The sequence below is a fragment of the Chelonia mydas genome, chromosome 2, assembly GCF_015237465.2.
Source record: "Chelonia mydas isolate rCheMyd1 chromosome 2, rCheMyd1.pri.v2, whole genome shotgun sequence".
Lineage (NCBI taxonomy): Eukaryota > Metazoa > Chordata > Testudines > Cheloniidae > Chelonia > Chelonia mydas.
This window is the reverse complement of record NC_057850.1, coordinates 106,570,369-106,594,548: the sequence shown is the minus strand read 5'-3', so window position 1 is coordinate 106,594,548 and position 24,180 is coordinate 106,570,369. Positions and strand designations below refer to the sequence as shown.

The following is a 24,180-nucleotide window of genomic DNA, read 5'->3' as shown; positions in this document are numbered from 1 at the left end:
TGACAGTCAGTCAGTTCAAGTCCTGGGTTGTCTGGAGAGTTTCCTCAAGAGGAACCAGATGCACTCTCCTTTTCCCCCATGCTGAGCATACTCGTTCCCCTCGGGTTCTGCTAGCTCAGGACGTGGAAGCACAAGTGAAGGATTCAGTCTTAGATCCCCCAGGTGACAGAGCAATGCTTCTGAGAACTTTTTAACTGTTATCCTCAGATGAATTAAGTGGAACAGCCTCTGGAACTGACAAGCATAAGCAAATCTCCTAGTGAATGACCTGGCAAAGTGTGTATATACGTGTGTGCATGTCCGTGTCCATATCCGCCCCTTCTTTCCTCGTTAATTGTATTTCAGGAATGGGATAGCATCTTGTGCTGTCGTGATTTTATTTTCTAATCTTTTCACAGATGCCTGTCGTTGTCAGGGGCTGGTAACTCAGGAAGAAGAGCTCATTCCAATGACCAGATCCACAAGTTAGTTCTCACAAGCAATAGAAATTCAGGACAACAAAAGGTATCTGTGAAAGGTTCTTTTAGACTAAAATTTGGTGAAGATTAAAAGAGGGCAAAAGTTCAAATGAGAACGAGCCGCTGCCAAGTAAGCAGGAATCTTGGCAAAAGGGAAGGAAAAAGCACCATCGGTTTAAAAGGCAAGTAACCATGGCAAGCCAATAGCTCCATGCTAGAATCTGGTTAAGAAGTAATATCACACAGAGCTGCGATTGTTTATTCAAGACTAGCCCATGAGAGAACAGTTGTCTCCAATGAGTATTCTCACAGCTTGGATCCAAAATTGTAAGTGCATTTTTTTAAGCATCCAGCTCTTCTTCGCAACCCATTTGGTGTTAGACAAAAGGAAAAGAAAGTACAAAGTTTATTTGAGTGTCCTTGTGGGTTTAAGACATGGCTTTACATATGGAATGGCATTTCATGTCAGCTGTAGAACTGGTATCATGCTATTCTGCTGCAGTTGCCAGTGGAAACTGTTGATACATTTAAGTACCTATAACCCCCTTCCAAGATTCAGAAACTGGAAGCAAAGCGACCAGTTTTGGGGGCCAGCGTGCGTGTGTGTTTTGTTTTTGCACCTATGTCTTCTACCAAGAAAATGATGGATTATAGCAGCTAACAGCTGTGGGAATTAAGACTAGACATGAAATAAAAAATAATGGCAAATCTCATCCGAAGTAATAAATTTACCAAAGAGGTTCTGTGAACTTCAACAAATTTCTCGTACACAATTTATGTAGGGGATATGTGTATCTGTTGCCCTACGTACACATCAAAACAAAAAATGGAAGCTCCCTACATTTCTGTGGAAATAAAAGATGATTTTCATTATTACTACAGTGACATTGACAAACAGATATTAGCAAGACACGCAAAGAATGGGTGATTGTCATCTAATTTTTGTTTTAAAATGTAGATAGAATAGACTTGGAATAAATGTACAATGCTGTGTGGTACAGCTGTTGCAGAACAAATGAGAAAGAGAGTGGATCCAATTCACCTCTGTTTCACTAGTGAAAATCTGGAGTGATGCCAATGGAGTGAGTTAGGGTTTACATCAGTGTAAAGGACAGGTGAATCTGAACTATTAAAAATTAGGATGACCTCATAGCCTACAACACCGAGAATCAGCCTGCACACATCTTGGGCTGATCTACAAATATTCCCAAATTCAGACTTAATGGCCCAGATCCTGCAAAGATAGATGTGTGGGCAGTCCCCTGCATTTGTGTGAAGCCCTACTGATTTCAGAGGCACTCCATGGCAGACCCTTCACCTCCAGTGTTTCCCCCCCCCCCCCCTCCAGGATCAGGGCATAATGTCCCTTTCCTTAAAACCTTCAGGCAACCCTAAGGGTGCTTTAAGTTTTCCTGGTACATGCAGAGAGAACAACATGTACCCTATCTCACTGATTCTCCAACCATAGAATTCTTAAAGCACGCTGAGAAACTTTCTGAAGAGCCTGAGATAGAAGTGTAAATCACTAATGGACAGTGTGAAGCTCCCACTCCACAGAGTAGCAGTGCTATGGGACCTTGCTCTCAGAGCACTGACTGGGTAGGTGATGGACAGGTAAGAGAAGTCGATCTCTACTCCTCAAAGCCCTAGTAGGCTAAAGATCTAGCAGGAAACTCCATCCCTACTTCCTGCTGCTGCCTCTATCCTCTGATAAGAGAATGGGAATGCCATTCAAGAAGGTAATGCACAGGCTGCAGGAGAAAGGATGTGCTCATTCTGCAGGGACACAAGAGGTTGAGAGCCTGAGTTTGGGGTTGGGGAACAGGACAAGGTAACAGCTTGATCATGTGGTCCCTATGAGCCTGCAGCAGACATAAGAATTGTCCATCACCCCAAGGGAGGAAGCAGAGATTCCTTTATAGATCATGGGTTTATATCCAACCCTCATGGACTGATTGCTCTTTGTAATGATTGTGGTGTTTTGTACATGCTAATTAAGGTGTTGGGCTAGATCTCTGTGTTGGAGGGATTCCTGGGTAAATTCCTGCCTCCCCAAAGTTTGTAAGAGTTTGGAACAACCAAGGAGAGATTGGCTATGCTCTAAAAATAAAACAAAGTGATGACAGGGAAGCTGCTGCTGCACAATTGATGGGAGAAGCCAGGACTTAAACAATTAGAGCCTAGAGATGGGAGGGACAAAACTGAGAAATAAAAGTCTGAGAGGAAACTGATGGGTGACTGGAGAAAAAAAACCAAGCGGAAAGTGAAAAGAGAAGATGGGAGAGGGAATATTATAGCAAAGAGGACCGAACTAAAGTTTTGAAGAAGGGAGAGGAAGTAAGAGACAAGATGTCAGAAGCATGGGATATTACCGAAAGTAAAATAAAAAAAAAAAGAATAACGAAAGGAAGGAGTTGGTAAAGGATATTTTACTCATAGAAAAAGTTAGATTCTTGTAATGAAAGAAAACCCTAGCAATAAAATTCCAGTTTCTAAGATACTTAGTTCTTCTCTCTGAACCCTGCCCTGTACTTTACTCAGATGGTTCCAAAACTTCTAAGAACTGCAGCTCCCTTGCAGATATTTTAAGACTTGGGGGCTCTCAACAACCAAACATTTTCTTTTTATTGTGTTTGTGGACCCAGGACACTAGATTCAAGAGGGATACTAGATTTTGGATGGTGTGCAACTTTATTCAACTACATACAGTTAGTTTAATTATATAATCCAATCTAAGACAAATTTTTAAACTATACAGTTTGAAAATTTGGCTATTCGGACACAACCTAAGATTTGAGAGAAGAATGGGCCTGGTTCAAATTGCAAGGTTGTGCAATGTTGGTTGAATCTCAGAAAGCACCAGATGTAAGTTGTTTTCCAAGTTTAAATGATTTGTTTAGTTTTCACAGAAATTACTGAAAACCCAGACTCACCGAGTTAACTGGAAGTGAATGAAAGCAGCACTATCATAGCTTTGTTGCCTCAAAGAAGGGGAAAGGTAACTCTTAGAATAAATCAGATGTGGTAGAGGGGAATAAAATGGATACCCCTTTTTCTCAGAAGTGCAGATATGACCCTCTCTGGTATCTAATCTCCCAGTGGACAAATACCCCAGGTATGGTGTGGTGTGGTGTATAAGGAAGAAGAGACAAGTAAGGTGAAAGCAAAAGGTGTATTAGGGATAAGAATACAATTGATAGGGAAGGGGGAAAACCTCAAACACAAACCAGTATTACAACCAACAGTGACAGGGACTTCTAATGGGACAAAGCCCAGACCCAGATAAATTCCTCCCTTGGCCAAATACCCTCTAAACAGAGATTGGATTTCTTCCTACTTAATCTAGGTGCTGAATTGTGTGTGGTGGTGGTGCTCAGGACCTTAACTATCAGGCTAGTGGAAAGCAGTCAAGGAGGAACTCTGAGGAGTCCAACGGATGGATGGTGATCTCTGTGGAAGAGAAGCCCTCCGGAGATGGAACAGTAGGATAAGGTAAGCATTGAAGGTCTTCTCTGGTGTCTTCGGGATAGGCGTCACTCTCGTCGATATGGTTGGAACCATGATGAGACCCGTACTGCACCGCGCACAGGCTGCTGCTCAGATGCCCGGCATCCAGGCAGGAGTCAGTCTTTTATTGATGTTAAGGTGGGAAAAATTGGACCATTCCAAATAGCAATGCCAAGCAAGTCTGAGGTGATAAAACCTTCAAGGATTTGGGCGGGAAAAACAGATGGAATGTCCGGAGCCCAAAAGGTGGGAAAAATCCAGTCCTAACCAGTTGGGGCTAGCTTTGATTCAGTGCCCCTCAGGTAAACAAGGATGGGGTTCTGAAGTCCGATGTCAGACTCCATTTTGTATTTCTTTTTTCAGTTATCCCAACAGCTTCATCACTGAATTCTTTGTACTCTCCTTTAACAGAAATCCAGAATTCGTGGTTAGATTTGAAAACTTGATCTTCAGCATCTGATCACTTGACAATTCAAAGATTTTTCTTGAGCAGAGATAATTAAGGTAGGAATGGAACCAACTATTGCCACAATGGGGTTTTGAATGATCCAGTTAGGAGCTAGACATTCGTGTTCAGCTCCAGCAAATTAGTCAAATGTGTCTCTCTTCACACAGTATACTAGCCCAATGTGTGTTCATTGCCTTGAGTTTTATAAAATTAATTTTAACAACAATGTTGAGGGCCTCATGTACTTCAGGTTGCAATTGCTTCGATGCCAAAGCTTGGTGATGAATTATGCAGTGTGTCCAAATTGCTGCTGGTACCACTTTGTTTACTCGTGCTGCAACTCCCCTGTTCTTTCCTGTCATAGCTACTGCTCCATCAGTGCACAGCCCCACACACATAGCCCAATTAAGACTTTCATGCACTATACATTTATCAGTGGTCTTGAATATTTCCTCACAGGTTGTTCAGATTGGGATCCTTTTTGCAAAATAAAAAGTTTTTCCACTATTGTAACTGCTTTAACAAATTTCACATAACACAGAAGCCGAGCCATGTTGACTATGTCTGTGAACTCATCAAGCTGCACTGCAATATACTGACTCTTCTTAGCTTGTTCTATCAGCTGGTCCTGGATGTTTTCTGCCAGGTCATCAGAAGATTGAGGGATGATATTATTTGATGTAGGAATAGTTTTCAGTGCCTTGGCTCCTTGTTCCCCCATTATAATTCTACAGATGTCTTTTGCTGCTGGAAGTAGAAGGCATGTGCTTGTTTGCCATTTGCAATTTGCATGGCTACAACATATGATGTTTCTAAGGCTTTCTGAGGCTGCTCCTTTAGACATGACTTTCTTTGCTACTTTAATTCTTATTTCTGAAGGAAAAAATTGTGGTTCTTGAGTCTGGATTTCCTGATGTTTGGTTTCTAAATGCATCTGTAGTTTCCTTGGCTTCATATTTTCATTTACTAACACCTGAAAACAAATGACACATTATGGCTATGGACTTTCCACAGTAATAATGACACAAAAGTCCAAACAATTTAACTATCCTTGTAATGTCTACTTTTCTTCCTTCTCAGTTTTAAAAGCATTTTCTTCTTCAGCCAAATGTTTGCTACTTATAGGCTTAGCACTTGGTAAAAATTGTCCCATTATAAAGATAAGACTCACCTGTGTCTCCCTCTGCCCCCTTCCCCTATCTGCTAGGGCTGCTGCTAGAGACTAGAGACTTCTTGTTGAATACTTCCCCCGCAGGGAGTCTCTCTGTGGAAGGCCCTTACAGGAGCTGAGGGCACAGAAAGGTTTCCAGTGCTAGCAGCAGTAGCAGACCCATAGATAACAGGTGAGTTTTAAACCTGGTTTAGTAACCTCTTAATCAGAAAACACAAAAAACATCAGGCATGAACCTTTCCTGGTTCCCAGTTTGGGAAGCACTGTTTTACGCTACAAAGAAAGCAACAGACACATCTCTTGGCTCTTTGACCTTTATATTTCAAATAAAAGTATGTTTCACCTGAATACTGCTGGGGGGTGCGGTGGGGTGGGGGGGGGGAGGGGAGACAGTAACAGAGGGAGAGGTTTCAGAGGAATTGTGTCAGTCAGTTTCAATGGCAGCTGTGGTTGGTCAGTACCTTTGAAAATCAGGCCACTTATTGAGAAAAATAAATTTGGATTTAGGAGACTGATTTTAGGCACCTACTGAGTTTGGAAAGTTTGGCCTTGACTTTAAGACTTCAAAAATTTCATTGAGCTGTTTGCCAGAGATGTCATTGCTGGTGAACAATCCTTGATAGGCTCACAGGATAAAATAAGGTCTGCTGGTTTTTTTCCTTTTAGCTTTTGTCCAGCTTGCATTACTGCTTCAAGCTGGGTTGTTGCGATTGCTTTAGTGTGGCAAAGAGACAGCTCACATCAGTCAGAGTTCAGGTCCATAGTTCTGTGCACAAGCAGCAAGTTAAATCCACACCAAATAAAGACAGTGGGTGAAGGGAAGGTTCCCCCACAGGAACATTTTGGTGATTTAGGTCTGGAAATAAAAATGAGATATGGGGGTGGGGAAGCAGCTGCAGCTGGGGAAAGGCAGAAGGAGATGAGTTTTATTTTATACATATGTGCTGTATTAATGATTATGACTCATTAAGGCAGAGAATCTGCAAATGGGAACTAAAGAGCAAAGGGAAATCATAGATTTTATTATTTAGATTTCTATTGACTTTTCTTTTAAAAACTCTCACTAAACAGATTTCTTGATCGCAAGCAATAATGGGATTGTTCAAGTCACTTTTGTATTTAACAGTGATTATATATATAGAAGAGTTGTCTGTAATGAGAGGTTGGTAGGTTCAGCAGAGCAGTAATGGAACACAGGTTCAATCCAGACCAGCTTAGTAATGACTGAAAGTTACCACCACCATATAACGGTTGTGCTGGTCTGTTTGCGTTTGGCAGTTGCAGTTCCCTACGGCCAGGTGTTCACATCACAAAATCCAAACCCAGAATTCACACCCCTCTTGGCAGTCTTTGTAGAGAAACCACATATAGAACGGACATGGGAGTGCAAATCCTGCACTACGAAGTGCCTGCTTTGCATTGCCCCACCTTCAGGCGGAGCAGCCTTAAATTCAGCAGACAGCAACAGAAGCATCAGTGTAGGGGGATCTTCTGATAGCATGGCTCCTTTGTCACTCAGCATGGAGCAAAGGAAAATGTCCTACACTTATGTCTTGCCGATCACTGGGTACAGTATTGGTCCCTTGGGGCTATTAGGAGCCACTGCAACTTAAGGCAGCCTTCAGATTGCTTTAATTTATGCACCCCACCAGCACAGGATCTGGAGGCCACAAAGGTACTTTCAGGAATGTATTCTCCTCTGTACACTGTAATGCTTCTTGGTGGTAGCTGAGGATAATGGCTGGAGGATAAACTACTTCTTACCACTAAAGGACAGGGTTGAGGCACTCTGGTGGGGTTCTGTAGTGAAGCAATATAGGGCAGCCGGTATTGCCTATGTCTTTGCTTTATCTGTTCTGGGGCTAGGAAGAGCATCTTTCCTCACTCACTTTTCACAATTTTATATTATAATAAATTTAGGCTGGTTATTCTGGGTACATTTAGACAAAAGAGAACAATCGATATCAGAAGGAGGACTGCACAAGACCACTAATTTTCTCACTAAGCATTTGTCTATGGAAATAGGTATTTCCATATTTCATCAAGAGTGAAGGGGAAACACAGAATTTCCATGTAAATAGTTGGAAAATTCTACCCTCTAGGTAAAAATCATTATTTTGCAGCTGAAAACAGTCTTGTGAAAAAACGTTAATGAAAAATGTTTTGCTTTTTGGCAAACAAATCGGAAGCCCCTTATTTAGGGTTTGCTCCTGTCCCATTTAAGTTGATCGAAATATTGGGAGCAGGATTTCTCTGAATTCAAATATTTTCAATAAAATAATAAAAGGACTCTTATTCCTGGAACTTTGTCTAAATGCTCTAATAATGCATGGTGATATGTTTATGCTTCATGTGGTGCCATTATGGCCAGGGAAAGTTCTGTAGCCACTGTTCCTGCTAGGGGGAAATGTGTCTTAGTGTGGCAAGCCCAGTGTTTTCCTGAAGCCTTATTCCACTGAACAGCTTGTGTGTCTGTATTGACTTAGTAGTCTCCCATTGAGGATCCACAGTTCTTTGAAATACATGTTGCAATAAACCCTGCAGGAAAATCTCTTTGTCATAGATTTAATCCAGAGGGAAAGCCTCATATTAATCCAATGAGGTTTTAAAAGAGGTTTCATTATTAATAAATACTAAATAGATGGTGCCTTTCATCTGCAGACCTGAAAGCACTTTACACATGAAAATTTATTAAATCTCACTCAACCCTGGCAAAATTCTGTAAGTGGATATTCCATATAAATTGCTATACCATGCTCATCTGTAGCGCTTTGAGCAATGTAACATACATATGACTGGTTCTTTCATCCTTGCTCCAGGGGTTGAATTGTGTTTTGTTGGGGTTTGTTTTGTTTTTTAAAAATATACACACTTCTCCATGTTTATATTCGAGAAGCTCAGATTGAAGTGCGTGCTCGGAGCGGAAGGTGGTGAGATTTGTGATGGGCCTTAGTTCCTACTGGAATTTGTTCTAGAGTCTCAGACCGGCCCGTGAGAAAGCTGTGTTTCCTGCATAGACAAGATCGATAAACGGGGGCACAAAGACCTTAAGTGACCTATACCAGGTCATAAATCAAATTGATGTGGCGGAGTTGGAACTCGTATCCAGGATTTCCAAGTTCTCAGCTCTAACCACTAGACACACAGCCCACATCTCAAAAGTACGTATTAAATCATAGCATTAAATGGGAAAGGAGAGGAAGGCCAAGGAGAAAGGGTGTCTTCTGAATTGGTCTCATTTAACCCATATTTCACACTTCTATAGCACCTTCCTTCAGAGGATTGCAAAGCACTTTCCAGCACAAATAGTATTGAAAAGTCTTATGACATTGCTGTGACATTCTGTAGATCTAGATTATCTTATTTTTTTTTCCGGTAAGGAAACCAAAATTCATTATTAGGCTGTGACATCCTGGATTTTAAGGAAAGTTGAGGGTGCTGAATATCTTACACCACCACTTCACAAGACTACGATTTATGGTTACAATAAGCAAAGCACTTAATTTTTCCCTTAGCTTGCACCTACCCCTCTGGCCGCTTTGCATGAACCTCGCTGATGCAAATGGGCCACAGGGCAACAATGGATCAGGCGGAGAGTATGGGGAAAAACTCTCTGCCCGTCTCCGGACACGGGATACCATACAGATGACGACAAAATATGTCAGCTTGTAAAAAACCAAAGATAATGTAATCTAGTGGTGAAAGCTGAAGACATTGTCAGAACTCTGAGTTTTTATTCCCAGCTCTGCTACTAGCTTGCTGTCTAACTTCGGGCAAGTGACTTAATGCCTCTTTGCTTCAGTTTCTCTCCATGTAAAATTATACTAATATTTACCTACCTCACAACCATCTTGTCTGCTTGGAATTGATGCTCACTGTGCAAATCTGAACAGCATTTTCCCTTGTCATTCATCTCTTTAATTGGTGATGGGCTCAAACCTGAAAATTAATTAGTGTTCGTAAAAATCTTTGAGCTCATCATAAAAGTGCCAGGGATTATGATGCTGAAGAAAAACTGGATTTGTGCTCACCTCTTCTTCTATGTGTACTTGTGTGGGATAGGAAGCATCACACTAGCACTATATTATCTGTGTAGTAGTTAATGCTCTGCAAATTTATGCACAGCTACCTATCTCATTATCACTGCTGCAGTGAGATTGATATCTCTTGTATTATCTTTCTGCTCCGGTCGCCTATAAGATGTGTCTAGTAATAGACAATGTTAGAGAGCTGTGTGTTATCCTGCTGTATTTTTAAGCCAAACTTCAGTCAGGTTCCTGATAATACCTGACTCTGCTTTTTCTCTTATTCATTTTTTAAATTGGTGATGGGCTCAAACTAGAAAAATCTAGCTATGAATGTAGGGCCCAATCACCCATGAGATGTAAAAAGAAAAGGAGTACTTGTGGCACCTTAGAGACTAACCAGTTTATTTGAGCATGAGCTTTCGTGAGCTACAGCTCACTTCATCGGATGCATAGCATATCGTGGAAACTGCAGAAGGTCTTCTGCAGTTTCCACGATATGCTATGCATCCGATGAAGTGAGCTGTAGCTCACGAAAGCTCATGCTCAAATAAACTGGTTAGTCTCTAAGGTGCCACAAGTACTCCTTTTCTTTTTACGAATACAGACTAACACGGCTGTTACTCTGAAACCATGAGATGTATGCATTCTACTACCACTGAAGTTAATGGAAGCTGTGGACAGGCCCCTCCTGAGATGACTGGATCCCTGAGGCCCTATTCCCCCTCTCCCACCCACAGGATAAGAGGCACTTCTAGTAATTCTCATGGGAGAAGACTACTTTTGTGTACCGTGGAGGGATCATATGGCCCCAACCCCAAGCTTTATATCAGTATATCCATTCAGCCCATTCGAATGATAGAGGTAATTTGCCAAAGGTAAAACCTCATCTGGGTTTGGATTTTGAAATTTGCTATAGTTTGGGAACTTCTGGTGTTCTGGTTCAGACTCATCTGTTCTCTCTTTTATAAATATAATTATTAAAATCTGGCAAAATAAATAGTACTGTACAGTCTTGTTTGAGAGTTTTAAAAATTCCTCTGCCTCCATCCCCCCACTGATCAATGTGGCCTGAATTTGTATTCTGATTTTGACGGCTGTGCAAGTTGTGGAAAAATAGATTTTTTTTTTAAAGTCCTGGAGTGGCTTCTCAGTGCTCAGCTGCTGCAAGAGACTTTACTGAGAGCTAATTTGTCTGTCAATAAACATGTATTTTAAAATTATTTTCAAAAATATATTTTACATATTGGGGTGATTTGCTCCTGGAAGGCAGATGAACACCTCCCAGATCCTAATTGCAGGCCAGAATCTGGTTTCAGAATTATTTGGCAGCTGCCATTACTACTTTTATTTATTCACTTATTTTTACTGTTAATTCACAAACAACATCTCCAATATTGATCCACACAGAAAAAGTTCAGCTGTTAGCACATATCAAACTCCATCAAGCCAGTCCCCATCACCAACCTATTCAAGCATTTTGCTGGATCTGATCTCACTGGAATGGACACATCAAAATGGAGCTAAATGGATTTCATTCTCCTATTCTCCCCAACCATGGAAGGTTCTGATGGAGTGGAACCCCTGTGCAGGGATGGGCAGAATGCAGGGAGACCCTAGAGAGGGACTGTACTTCCCAAGGCTGTGGATTACAGCTTTGCAGGTGCTCCCTGTACCCTAGCAGGCAGGGGGAACTTACAGCTGGAGAACAGTCTGAATCCACGGTAGCTGCAGGGGTTCCAGCAATTGTGAGCAGTGGTCAGAGAGACTTTGCTACCCATCAGCAACCTGGGGAATTGGTGCTCCTTACTAAAGTTCCTCCTCCTGGTTGTTCCATTGTCAGTATTAATTTGGTTTTATTTAAAATAATTAGATGTTGTAAAGGTTCAGACTCACCCAGCAGCATCTCCTGCTGATAGTCATCAGGAATTAGCAGGTCCAGTCACTGGAGCACCCTCTGCAGGCCAGTGATCCACCTTACTACTGGCCCCCATATCCCTCCCAGGACTCAGTGCCCCTTTCTCTGGGGTGCTGCCCCCCGGCAGTACACCCATACTCTCAGGTTTTGGGTCCCCCCACCCAGGGGAACCCCCACCCTCAAACCCCACCTCACCTCAGTCTGGGCTACTGCCAGTCCCCACTTAGCCCCTTGTATCAGGGACAGACTGCAGTGTATACTCAACACAGGCAAGGGGGTTTTGGACCTGCTGCCTCCACCTACCTATAGGCTACCCCTCTGTAACCCTGCATCTATTCAGCCTGAGGTTTTCCAGGCCAGAGCTCCCAGCTCCTCTGACCTTTCCCCAGCCCTGCTCCAATCTAGGCGTCCTGCTCAACACCTTGCAGCCAGGCCCTTCTCCCTCTACAGGCAGAGGGAGGCTGAGTGGGTTCCTGGCTCACAGCCTCTTTTAGGGGTCAGCTGGGCCTGACTGAGCTGGTCACAGCTGCAACTCCCCACAGCCCCAGCCCTCTCCCAGGGCTGGCCTTATCCCTGTCAGGGCCGGAGCGGGTAACCACCCTGCTACAGATGTCCATTCCAATGGTACCTTGGCACCATAAACCAAACTAAGAATATATATTATATCGGATACTACCTTAAACTGCCCCCACCTGCTAGCAAACCAAACCCACCCAACTACTAAACCTCACCATTTGCAGTAAACTAAACCAAGGAGGTGTCTTGCATCACAACCTGAAAGGAGGCAGCTACAGGCTCTGATGGACTGGCTGAGGAAATGCATTCAGTGCAAACAGACCCTCTCTTGAGAACACTCTGCCTTCAGCAATTTGCTTTTTATCCTGGGGACTGACAGCAGGCGCTCCCTAGCTGATTGCAAGTGCTGTGATGGGATATAGGGTGAGAAGCAGTCTTAAATAGCGGTGCCCTAAATCATTTAGGGTTGGCATCTCTTGCTGGTTAAATTCATATATCACATTTTAATATCAATATATCAAGTTTTAATTAAAAATGATCAATTGCTGCCAGGCAAGGCTTTTTTTCCTAGGCATTTGGTTTGCATGTTTACTGTGCTAAAAACAGTTACAAGCAGTCTGTGTAGCCCTCTGTTCACTGTGATGAAAACACATTCTCTAATGTCTGATGGTGCCTGCCACTGAGAGAGCATGAAAAGTACTATAGCTAGATGGATAATCAGACTTGATTTCTAAAAATCCTACACTCAGGGTTCAGTTCTGGCTTTTGGAACCAGAGATGGTTGGGGCTGTGTTGCAGCAGGAGAACCTGGTGCAGAATTCTGGATCACTCAGAGAGGGGGGGTCTCCCAAGCAACACACACTGCAGTCAACCTTTCACTGGTTCCAGTCCAGTGTGTTTTCCCCTATCTCTGCTGGCTGGTGCAGGGTAGGGAGTGATCATGGCCCCACCCTCCCAGGGGTGGCCCTAGACAAAATGGTGCCCCAGGCAAGCAGCATCTTTGGCGCCCTGCTTCCATTTGTTAAACTTTTTAATACCTTATTTTTTATAGCTTCTGTAGCCCATTTCATGAGTTTATTGCATGATTTGCATGCATGATTTATCTCTCTTATAGAAGATGATAAATTTGCACGCTAGGATCTGTAAATCTGCATGCTCAGTGCCAGGGGCGGCTCTACCAATTTTGCTGCCCCAAGCAGTCACCGCCGAATTGCCGCTGCACCCGGAAGAGCAGTGGAGCTGCCGCCGAATTGCCGCCACGGGACACGGACTGCCGCCCCATTCTGAATGCTGCCCCAAGCACCTGCTTGGAAAGCTGGTGCCTGGAGCCATCCCTGCTCAGTGCCCCCCAAGCTCCCCACCCCAGGCAGTTGCCTGGGTCGCCTGCCCCTAAATCCGGCCATGCTCCCTCCACTACTCTCCACCACTTTCAGCTAGCTAGTGCTGGGGTTGTAGTGCTCACTATCAAGTGATGCTGCTGCAGCAATTCCTTGGTACTGCCTAGTGATTACCTCACACTCCAGGTTGAGGGGTGGGTTCTTGATCAGGTAGGCCTCCCCAGCTTGAGTGCTCTGTGGATACAGTATTACTCGTCAGTGCTCTAACTACCATACACACAAAAAACCTCCAAGCTTAAAAATAAAACTCCCACAGCAATATTATTTCTCCCAGAGGGCTCAACATAGCCTGAGCTTACAGACCAGGGAGGCCTTCTGCCTCAAGGAGGGGAAACTGTTCACAAAACGCCCCAATGAGCCTGCTATCACATCCCTTTAATCTATGGGGTACAATTTACCACTGTTGTCAACCAGCCAGTTCTGGACAGCAATCAGATGGTGGGGTGAGAGCGAAGATACATTTCTTTCTATCATTCTTTAGTAGAGCTGTGTGAATAGCAGATTTTTGAAAATTAAAAAAAAAAATTACAAATTTTTCAGTGAAGTGAAAAAGTTTTAAACATGATTTTGTATCTTACAAAACATTTCAGTCAGCCCAAAACAAAATGTTTTCTTTGGTCTGATGTTTATCTCTTTAAAAAATAAAATTGAAGTAAAATTAGAAACAAAAAAGTAATTTTGAATTGAAAAATCAAAATGTGTCAATGTCCTTCAGAAATTGTTTATTTTTACCAAAACAACTTCATGAATTTGTCCAAAAAAAAAAAAATCACTCAGCTCTATTCCTTAGGGGCCTGATGCTACCTTGATTATCCCCAATGTGCTGAGAATAAGTTTTAGTGTTGGGTGGAGCTACTCTCGTGAGTAAGTGCTACTCAACATGGGAAAGGAAGGCAGAACTGGGCCCTATGGTACAAATACATTTTTGGCTGCTGAGAAAAAACAAATGGAACTGCTCAGCAGCAGATGATCAAAGCATCGCCAACAATTTCTATAAAGAGCTGCAGCAGTGCTGTTTCCACCTAGTTTGTTTGCAGCCATTTAATTATTGCATAAGAATTTTCCTCCCTCCCCCTCACACACACGCAAACATGTTGATAAATCCGTTGATATTCTTTTGTTAGGCATTGGTGGTTTCCAGTAAAAGGATATACTCACAAGGCAAAACTACTTTATTGTCAGTTTTGAAAGGCACTCCTGTCCATCATTATCAAATATCCTAAGTGCCCATGTTCTGTAACATTCTGCTGCTACTTACATTATGAGTCACTGGGTAATTTAGCCCTGCAAGGGATATTGTAGCCTTTTCTCCCCCTGTCTTTCCCGGAGTATGGATGCCGGTGGGAGACCTTCATTAATATTCACTGTAATGAATTTGTTTGCCCCCTTGGCCACTACATGGAATGCACACAGAAAGGGGGAAGAGCACAGGGAACCTTCAGAATGTTTGCGTCTGAGACAGAAACCTAGTGAAGCACCCCAAGCTGTTTCTGTCAGTCTAACAGGGCTGGCAAACATTTACCCTCTTCTTTGAGCTTTATAATCATGAATGCATTTGAAAGACGAGATAATTTTTTCTCACTGAGAAATGGTTATAAATATGGCTTGGGTAGATAATTCCACTCAATAGACCAGTGTTAGAACTGGATCTGGATGCATATTAGAGTGACCCACTTAAGATATTTGTTGTTGTTGTTGTTGTTCAAAAACCTCACATTCTACCTTTTTAGCCCATTGAGACTCAGCTACAACAGTCATATTTCATATTCATCTATAGGAACATCTGGCCCATGTCTAACATTTAATTTCCACACCATTAGAGTCAAACAATACATGTACATCAGTAGATAATGTAATGCATTATCACGCCAGGCAGAGAGCAGCAATTTATTAGCCTAATTTAAAAAAGCCTTCAGCAAAAAATAGTGCATCTTAATTCTTTTCAGATCCATGAATTACGTATTTTCCTGTAAAATGTAAAGGTATGGACTGTGACATGCATTTTCACTTTTCTGCATATATTACTTTTTTTATCCTTTAAAAAATGAAATATCAGTCCTCTGTACTAAAAAAAAGAAAAGTTCAAAACCAAGGTACATCCGTAATAATACAAAAGGAGAGATCACTCTAAGGGGAGGAGAAAAGAAAGGAATGCCCTGGAACACAAGTAGAAGTGACCTTTCTTTCACAGAGAAGTTGTGATTTGAATTTAAAGATTGCTCAGAAATTCCTTGTCTGCATTTGAACAATCCATGGTCTTTAAGTGTATTTCAAGTATTTCCTATCCCTTTATTCTAGGTAAGGATGTTTGCTAGATGTGAACAAAATTATCTAAACAAATAAAGAATCTATGCCAGCCCATAAAACATATTTAGGCACATTTCACTAACTAATACCCTTTATTTGGTTAAAGACAGAGAAATTTGTCACATTGCCACAAGAGGGAAATTCACTTCCTCTGTCTCAAAAAATTGATATCTTTCCTGTCCAAAGACCTGCATCCTTCTTTTCATAAGTGGATACAATGAGCATACACAGGAACCAACATGAACATCACTAGCCACAAGAGAGGAATCAACATGTTAGTAAATATGTTCTTCCACACAAAAAGGGCAAAACAAGCCTACGCGGCTTTTGTATCAGATTTAAGGAAAACCGAATAGAAAGAACAAATACGCAGTCTCCAGGAGAATGTGAATACAATGACTCAGTCTGAACTGCCACCCCTTGACAGGGAGTCAAACTTCTTAGGCCAGATCCTCAGTGAAAGTCAGTGTTGCTCCATTGAAATCTTGATTTACACCAGTTGATGATGTGGCCTCTTATATGTTATGGCATAATGCACAGAAATCAGAATGATAGATGTTAAAAGCTAACATAAAGAGCAGTCAGAGCCATAGAGCACTCTTGTAACAGTAGTTACATGGATCACATTTACCAACATTGAAAATGTACTGAAGGCTTTTGCATACTAAACACACACACAGGGACTATTATCTACTTGGCACCCAAGTTAAAGTAAGCCTTACTCTTCTGAAAAGTTTTTTCAGAAGGCTGACTTTCCGGAAAACACCCAGATAAATATTTGATGTAGCCCAAGACAGAGGATGTAGGATGCTGCCCATGCAGATTATATTCTATTTTTATTGCTACCTGTAAAAGCACAACATTAAGAAGGGAGCTCATATTATAAGACAGTAAAAAGAACAGGAGTACTTGTGGCATCTTAGAGACTAACAAATTTATTAGAGCATAAGCTTTTGTGAGCTACAGCCCACTTCATCGCATGCATAGAATGGAACATATAGTAAGATATATATATATATATATATATATATATATATATATATATACATACACATACAGATAAGTTGGAAGTTACCATACAAACTGTGAGAGGCTAATTAGTTAAGATGAGCTATTATCAGCAGAAGAAAAAAAACTTTTGTAGTGATAATCAAGATGGCCCATTTAGACAGTTGACAAGAAGGTGTGAGGATACTTAACTTAAGGAAATAGATTCAATACGTGTAATGACCCAGCCACTCCCAGTCTCTATTCAAACCCAAGTTAATGGTATCTAGTTTGCATATTAATTCAAGCTCAGCAGTTTCTCGTTGGAATTTGTTTTTGAAGCTTTTCTGTTGTAAAATTGCCACCCTTAAATCTTTTACTGAATGGCCAGAGAGGTTGAAGTGTTCTCCTACTGGTTTTTGAATGTTATGATTCCTGATGTCAGATTTGTGTCCATTTATTCTTTTGCGTAGACTGTCTGGTTTGGCCAGTGTACGTGGCCGGCCCTTACTATATGTTCCATTCTGTGCATCCGATGAAGTGGGCTGTAGCCCACGAAAGCTTATGCTTTAATAAATTTCAGAGTAGCAGCCGTGTTAGTCTGTATCCGCAAAAAGAACAGGAGTACTTGTGGCACCTTAGAGACTAACAAATAAATTTTTTAGTCTCTAAGGTGCCACAAGTACACCTTTTCTTTTTAATAAATTTGTTAGTCTCTAAGGTGCCACAAGTACTCCTGTTCTTTTTGCGGATACAGACTAACGCGGCTGCTACTCTGAAACCTGTCATTATAAGATAGTGTAGCTCTGTATTTTATACATTCAATTTCAAAATCAACCAAAGATTATGGAGCATTTTACATTTTATTTAGTTAACAGTATTTGTTGTTAGGTACAGAAATAACAGGCTTAACTTAGAAGTGTCTTATTGTGTTATGTAAGTAAGATGTTAAAACAAGTTACTTAACAGTTATTCTATATTTTTACATACACACATTGTCCTGCCTATACCAAAAAAAAATCACTCACATTGTTGAGTTTGGCAAGCAAAAATTACCATGTAAATAATAAGGGATAATAGTCAGGCCTGGTCTCTAATTGAGTGTGTCCACTTTTGTAAGCTGTGGGCACTGCACTGGGCATATAAAAGCAGAAGGCAACTTAAGGCTAGCTGAAAATTTGGCTCTAAATATTTAGTTTTCTATTTAAAGTAAAGTTTCTCCTCATGATTCAGTAATTCTTAAAGTGGTATGTGTTTATAGATAGCATTTTATTTTTCAGTTAAATCAAATCACTTGCTTCTTGCTACCATTGCCATTATAGAGCGTTCAAAAGCAGAAAATGTTCATTGGCTATTTCTGAGGTAAAAGTAAAAATAAAGTCCCTCACTGAAACAGTCAATGAAAAATGTCCACAAATGACCCTGGTTGAGTCAACTGCAGGAACTTAAACTCTGACCTCAAAGCCTCAGTTGCCTGACTGAAGTACCTGAGCCCAGATCTTCAAAAGTATTTAGGTACCTAGTTCCCATTGATTTCAATGGGAGTTATGTGCCTAAATGCCTTTGAGGGTCTAGGCCCAGGTCCCTTAGTAGAGGGGCAGCAGCAAACTCAAACTTCTATATATGGTCTGACCACTAGTCGGGGACAAAGACACACACTGGGATGGGGTTAACATAGTTAAAGAGAGAAACTTTCACAATAAGTTATTATATGTAACTACTTATGGTTGGACATGGGACATATGTCTTTAGATAAGAATGTCATTGCAATTGTGGTAGGGATGGAAGATTCATTCAGCTTTCCATTGTTGTTCTCCTACCTACTTGATGTTCATAAGACAACACACTCAAGTAATAAGGTGTGTCCACTAACTTTATGTATTCATAGGTATAGGGTGAAACTCGCCCAATATAAGTATATGTATCATTTAAGCCCTATCTTGAAATGAATTTCACTCCCTGTGTACTCTTTTGAATGACACTCTCCCTTCCTGCTTCAAACTTCCACTGGTTACAGTGGCCAGAGCCCAATTCCTCAGCTCAGATAAATGCAAAATGATCTGACTTTACGAGGAGGATCCTGACTCTGTTTCTTGAGGACATCCAGCATCCTGCTGACAGTGCTCTCATGTTGAGAAAAATAACACATGCCAGTGCTGTCACTGGCAAAGGAAAGCATGGGGTACAGCATAAACAGGATCCAAGTGGTGGATCCCCCTCAACTACCAAACAGGCCACTGCTGTTCTAAGAATAAGAAGGGGCTATGTGATCAGAAAGCATTTAAGGTTTAGAGAATGTAGTTATTGGTATAAGGAGTAGCTCACGAAAGCTTATGCTCAAATAAATTGGTTAGTCTCTAAGGTACCACAAGTACTCCTTTTCTTTTTGTGAATACAGACTAACACGGCTGCTACTCTGAAACTAGTTATTGGTATGTGTCCTGTAAGAGAGAGAATAATCCTCTCATCTGTCAAAAGGGTCATCTGCCCTGTCCCTGAGTTCTGTTTTCCAGAAGTTTCTATTTTGCATGATTTATTAATTTATTAATTAATTTCAGGTTGCTGTTTGGGGCTGGATTTGCATTTGATTTTCAAAAAAGAAAAGAAAAAAGTAAAGGTGGAGTCAATGCATACCAGTCCTGCCTTTCGTAACCCTGATCCATGCCATGTAACTGGGCCAGGAAATAAAGACCAAATCTCTTACCTGCACTCTTGTCATGTCAGAACTTTAGTACAGATACACTTTGCCATGAAAATCTCTGCCCTAGTATCACCCTTGGAAGCAGGTAGCTTATGCTTATGTACCTGCGTGTCTTGGGGGTGTGTGGGGGAGGTTGGGGTAGGGAGGGAAAGACAGAGAAAAGGTGCTTGAGTTAAAGCTGCCTCAGGGCACCAGCAAGTTACGGGTTGGTGGGTTTTACAAGACTACTTACTATGCTATTCAATTAAAAAAAAGAGCAGTTACCATAGCAACACCCACATCTAATGGCTCTTATGCTACCTCAGAGATGCAAAACACCTTCTTACAGAGATCCATTGACCAATACAGCATGTCGTGGGAAGTTTTATGCTTCTAGCACTGGTTTAAGGGGGAGAAATGTGTGTTCCAATAACCAGACATATTTATATCCCCAGGTTGTAATATTAATTTGAAACAAATTGTTTTGGTTCCTTGAAATCTATTTTCATCTCATTACCATTTCCTTTTTAGTAGCTGCCTTCTTATTTTTCAATGGTTGTCTGAATAATATTTTATTAAATACAGCAAAAGGTTTTCATTTGGGAGCTGTGTACCAGGTACAAATGGTAGCTAGGCAGTATCTAGCTGTTTGTCTAACTCATAGGTAGAAAATGCCACCATTTTGTCACAACTGAGCGACCCTGGCAGAGTGGAAGCCAGGAGGTAGGAATATCCTATGGAATATATTTTGAATTTGTCAGCGGTCAATATTGCTTTGTATTCCTGAAAAGAAACTAGAGCACAATTTTGATTTGTCTTGCTTGGGGTAGGAGTTAGGGGCCGGAAGTCTCTTTCCTCTCCTCATGTATCAGTGGTGCAGAATTCAGGCAACACAACCCCTTGACATGGGAAGAACCAAGCTAATGTGCCTGGAGGCAACCCGTAATTCCAAGAGCTGTTGTCAGCTGGCTGGGGGTAAGGGGGCAGCTAAGCCCCAGCATGCCATCCCCCCACCTATGCCCCCCTCAGAGGCATATTCAGTTGTTAGCAACAAGTACCCCAGAGGAGTACCCACACCGGTTCTAGACAAGCAGTAAGGAGCACAGCATGCTCTCCCAATCCAGTACAAATCACTTTCCCAATGTGTGGTATGTTCCTGGGCAGTTCTCCTCTGTGCAGACAGGAATGAATTCTGTCCTATGCAGACCTCAGGGGAGCCTGGAAGGAATATGTTCTGCAGAGCTTGTTATTTCAACTTGGGCAAACAGGATAGCTCAGAGGTCCTCTTTTCAGTGGCTCCTACCCACCCCCCACCTTTCTTCCTCCCCAATATTTGACCATTAGCATTCAAAAACATAAAGAAGGAAAGTACATCCTAGATAACTTGCAATTTGCAGCCTCTTAACTGTATTGCCTGGGAGGGGAGGAAATGTAAGTTTGTTAAAAACCACATCATCTTTCAGGAACCTCTCTCCCCTCCCCACCCCCGCACCCAAACCATCTCATCTACTGATTAAAACAGGTAGTTAAAGAGCTAGACAAAGATTCATCCCCATCATCATGATATTTAGATACAGACAGTTTTATATTATTACTGTTAGTGCAGTACTACCCAAAATCTCCACGTTTAGAAATACATAACTAATATTGGTTCTCTGTTATTTTTCCAGAAATACAGGACTCCATGTATTATTTGCAATGCTCCTAAATTTTAATTACCCCCAAATTAAGATAATTGGAAAGATATATGGTGAGTGAAACCAAGCATACATTAAAAATGTCTAAACAGTTTTACCTGGGAAAATGAACAGAAACATAAATTGCTAGCATTGCATATTTAAAAATTCAACGGCAGGCTAAAATTATCATTTGCATTAATGTATTCTGAAATATGAATTATTAAGTAATTCACATTGACACAACAAAAGCCAGTTTGGAGAACCTAGTTTAGCCTGAAGCATTCTGCATCCTTTTCTTCTTAGTCTCCTCTAAATACTGCTAAAAATATAAAGGGGATTTTTCTAATTGGAAAAATGAATACACAACACCTGTATGAAAAATGCATCTTCACACTGCCTTTCTAACAATGCTCATCAAACAAATGCAATTCAAATATTTGATACTATTCAAATCTTCCCCAGCTTTCCCTTTTTCTTTTTCCTTTTTAACCCCTGTGTATTGTGCACCCTTTTAATTTTTTTCCCTTTGCTTTGTATCCCATGGATTGCTTTTTATTACTCAGTTCTTTAAATACAGTTCCATTGTGTCGAGGTCAAGGAAGTGACCTGCCACAAGAAAGAATGGAGATATAATGCACACGCAGTGCTGTAAGATCCACCTTTGGAGCGGAGGGGCCACCGTGTCGTTGGCCCAGTGGCACAACAGCAGCAGAATATAGAACAGCCAGACAGTGGGCTGAGGAGAGCTCTCTCTCCATGGGGCCAGAGATCTTTCTTTCTTTTGTACAGTGTTACAGCAGAGGGGAGAAAGAGGCAGGCAACTCAGATACATTATAGGGTCTGAGCCAGCAACACCCTTATTCACAAGACTAATACTTATGCCCATGAGCAGTCCCTTTGACTTGCATGAGTAAGGATTTCTCATGTGTAGCAGGTATTCCAGGATTGGCTCCTAAATTTGCATTAATCAGGATCCTTTTAATTGAGAGCCTTTTTTTCTTTTGCATTTTACTGAGGCAAATTCTACATTCATTCTGCCTTGATTTATACAACATGCAACCATACTGAAGGCAACAGAGCAGTACAGGATGTAAATTAGAACAGAATTTGTCCCCAGGTAGTTAAGTTATCCCATTAGCAAAAAGCAGTAATGTCTGTTCAGGAGGTGTTTCTGAAGTACTAATCTCAGACCAGTGGAGGCACTTGAGCTAGTACCTCCTTTGTCTAAAAGGGAGGGTGTTGCTGGTGGGGCATTCTCTGAGATGGCTCATCAGCTTTACAACCTGCTCCTCTCCCTTTGGCTGGCCAAATCTCACATTTTGCTATTAAGGAAACAGTAGTCATGGGGTGAGAGGTAAAGGTTTCTCCAAGATTAGAAAGGGCTGAGAGAAAGAGACAGCAACAGCAGAATTTAAAGGTCAGTTTTTAACATAGCAGGAGGTAACAGTGGGGTGCCCTGTGCCGAACACTGTAAGAGGGCAGTGGTAGCATCTGGGCACTCATTTGGCATTTTCAAAAGCACTTAGAAGTCTCTATGTACTATTCAGCCAGCTGCACAACTAAGCCAGGAGGTGCAAGTTCAGTCACTGAGGCAGCAGCTACTCATTGCTTGCGCTGGGCACCACACACATATGAGAGCTTCATTCCAGACTAATTTAAAAGACTTCCAAACATACAAGTTCTGGGTGTGTGAAAGAGGGAGAGAGACAGATGCAGACGGACACACACAGAGAGAGAGCATGTAGTAGTGAAGGAGGTATCAGGATAGGGCAGTGCTGGAAAGGCACCCCAAACCACTTTCTTTGAGTAGACCCCTGCAAGTGATTTGCCCAAGATCAAACAGCAAGTAAGTGGCAGAACCAGGGCTAGTGGCCAAATTCCCTGATTCCAAATTCTGTGCTTTAACCACTAGCACCTGCTTTTCAAAAGTGCTGAGCTGCCACAGCTCCAATGATTTTTCAGTCAGAGGAAGCTTAGAAAACCAGATGAGATGCCTTCTCACAATAGCTCCTCATTAGGTTTGGAAGAAATAGATTATTATTGGTAAATGTAGGTAAACATTGACTTAATCTACACACACACAAACCGATGGTGAAAAAAAATCCAGTGATGATAACTGAAATTTACAGCTAGGCAAAGTAAGAAAAATGCTGCTTGAATACTTCTTGGAGTTTGATTTAAGGATCTTTGCTTTGTATATTTTGACATGCGATGCTGACAATTTTGTGTTTTTAATGGCTATAAAGCTTTGGCTCTTTTAATCTCATTGTCTACGGTCATTAAATAATTGTCCGATCCTCTCATTGTCTGATAGCCCCATCATAATTTCTCACACCTGTGAAAACTTAAATTGATAAAAATTGAAAAACATGCTTAAAATCCATAATTTTATGCAACTATGAATAATTAAATGGATAAAAATAAACATTGATATTATACATTGAAATTAGAAAATAAAAATCAAATTCTGCCAAACCTACTCATCATTCATAAATGCCATGGTATCACCATGGTCCATAAAGGGAGTTTTTAGTATTACTTCTGGATTCATACTGCAAAACTTTCTGAAACAATGAATTTCCATTTGTGAGTATAGATTTACTCACTGTCTTTGTTTCTGTTTTGCATTCACAATAGAAAAAAAATACCCAGAAAAAGCTCTGTAGCCTTATTTCTGCAATAATTAATTTCAAATACAAGGCAGTTCATTGCTCTGGGAAAAGTGACACTGAAGGACTGATGTGTAATTATACCTATGTGTTATGCATACATAAACACACATACACATCTCTTATTGAGATTTAGTAATGAACACGCGCGTGCGCGCACACACACACACATGCACAAGGGCATGTGGTATTTATCCAGACCAAGAAACACAGGTCAGTAAATCAGTTGGCATGGAATCACTAGGAACATAGGAACTGCTACAACCGGTCTGACCAGTCATCCTTCTGATCCAGTATGCTGTCACCAGCAGTTGTCAGTTTCAGATGAGGTTCAAGAAATCCTGCAGTAAGCAGTTATAGGTGACTTGCTCCCAAAGAAAGTTTCTTCCTATCTTCCACTTCTTAGAAGTTGGTTTAA

At 41.3% G+C, this 24,180-nt stretch overlaps 3 long non-coding RNA genes across 7 annotated transcripts in view; 1 reads left to right on the top strand and 2 right to left on the bottom strand.

Annotated features, from left to right (window-relative positions):
* LOC122464530 overlaps positions 1-24,180 on the bottom strand; it is a 149,999-nt gene that overhangs the window by 43,347 nt on the left and 82,472 nt on the right. The gene's annotated exons all lie outside the window — the stretch shown is intronic.
* LOC122464529 lies at positions 403-4,502 on the top strand. Its single transcript, XR_006288658.1, has 3 exons — positions 403-785; positions 3,805-3,950; positions 4,377-4,502. It is a non-coding gene; the product is annotated as an uncharacterized LOC122464529 (long non-coding RNA).
* Positions 3,612-14,010, bottom strand: LOC114022694. Of its 4 annotated transcripts, none has more exons than XR_005224391.2 (3): positions 13,555-14,010; positions 9,424-9,523; positions 3,612-5,386 (listed from the first exon to the last, which is right to left on the bottom strand). It is a non-coding gene; the product is annotated as an uncharacterized LOC114022694 (long non-coding RNA). The 4 variants fall into 4 exon arrangements; XR_006288651.1 differs by lacking the exon at positions 13,555-14,010 and adding an exon at positions 12,259-12,714; XR_006288650.1 differs by lacking the exon at positions 13,555-14,010 and adding an exon at positions 11,506-12,251.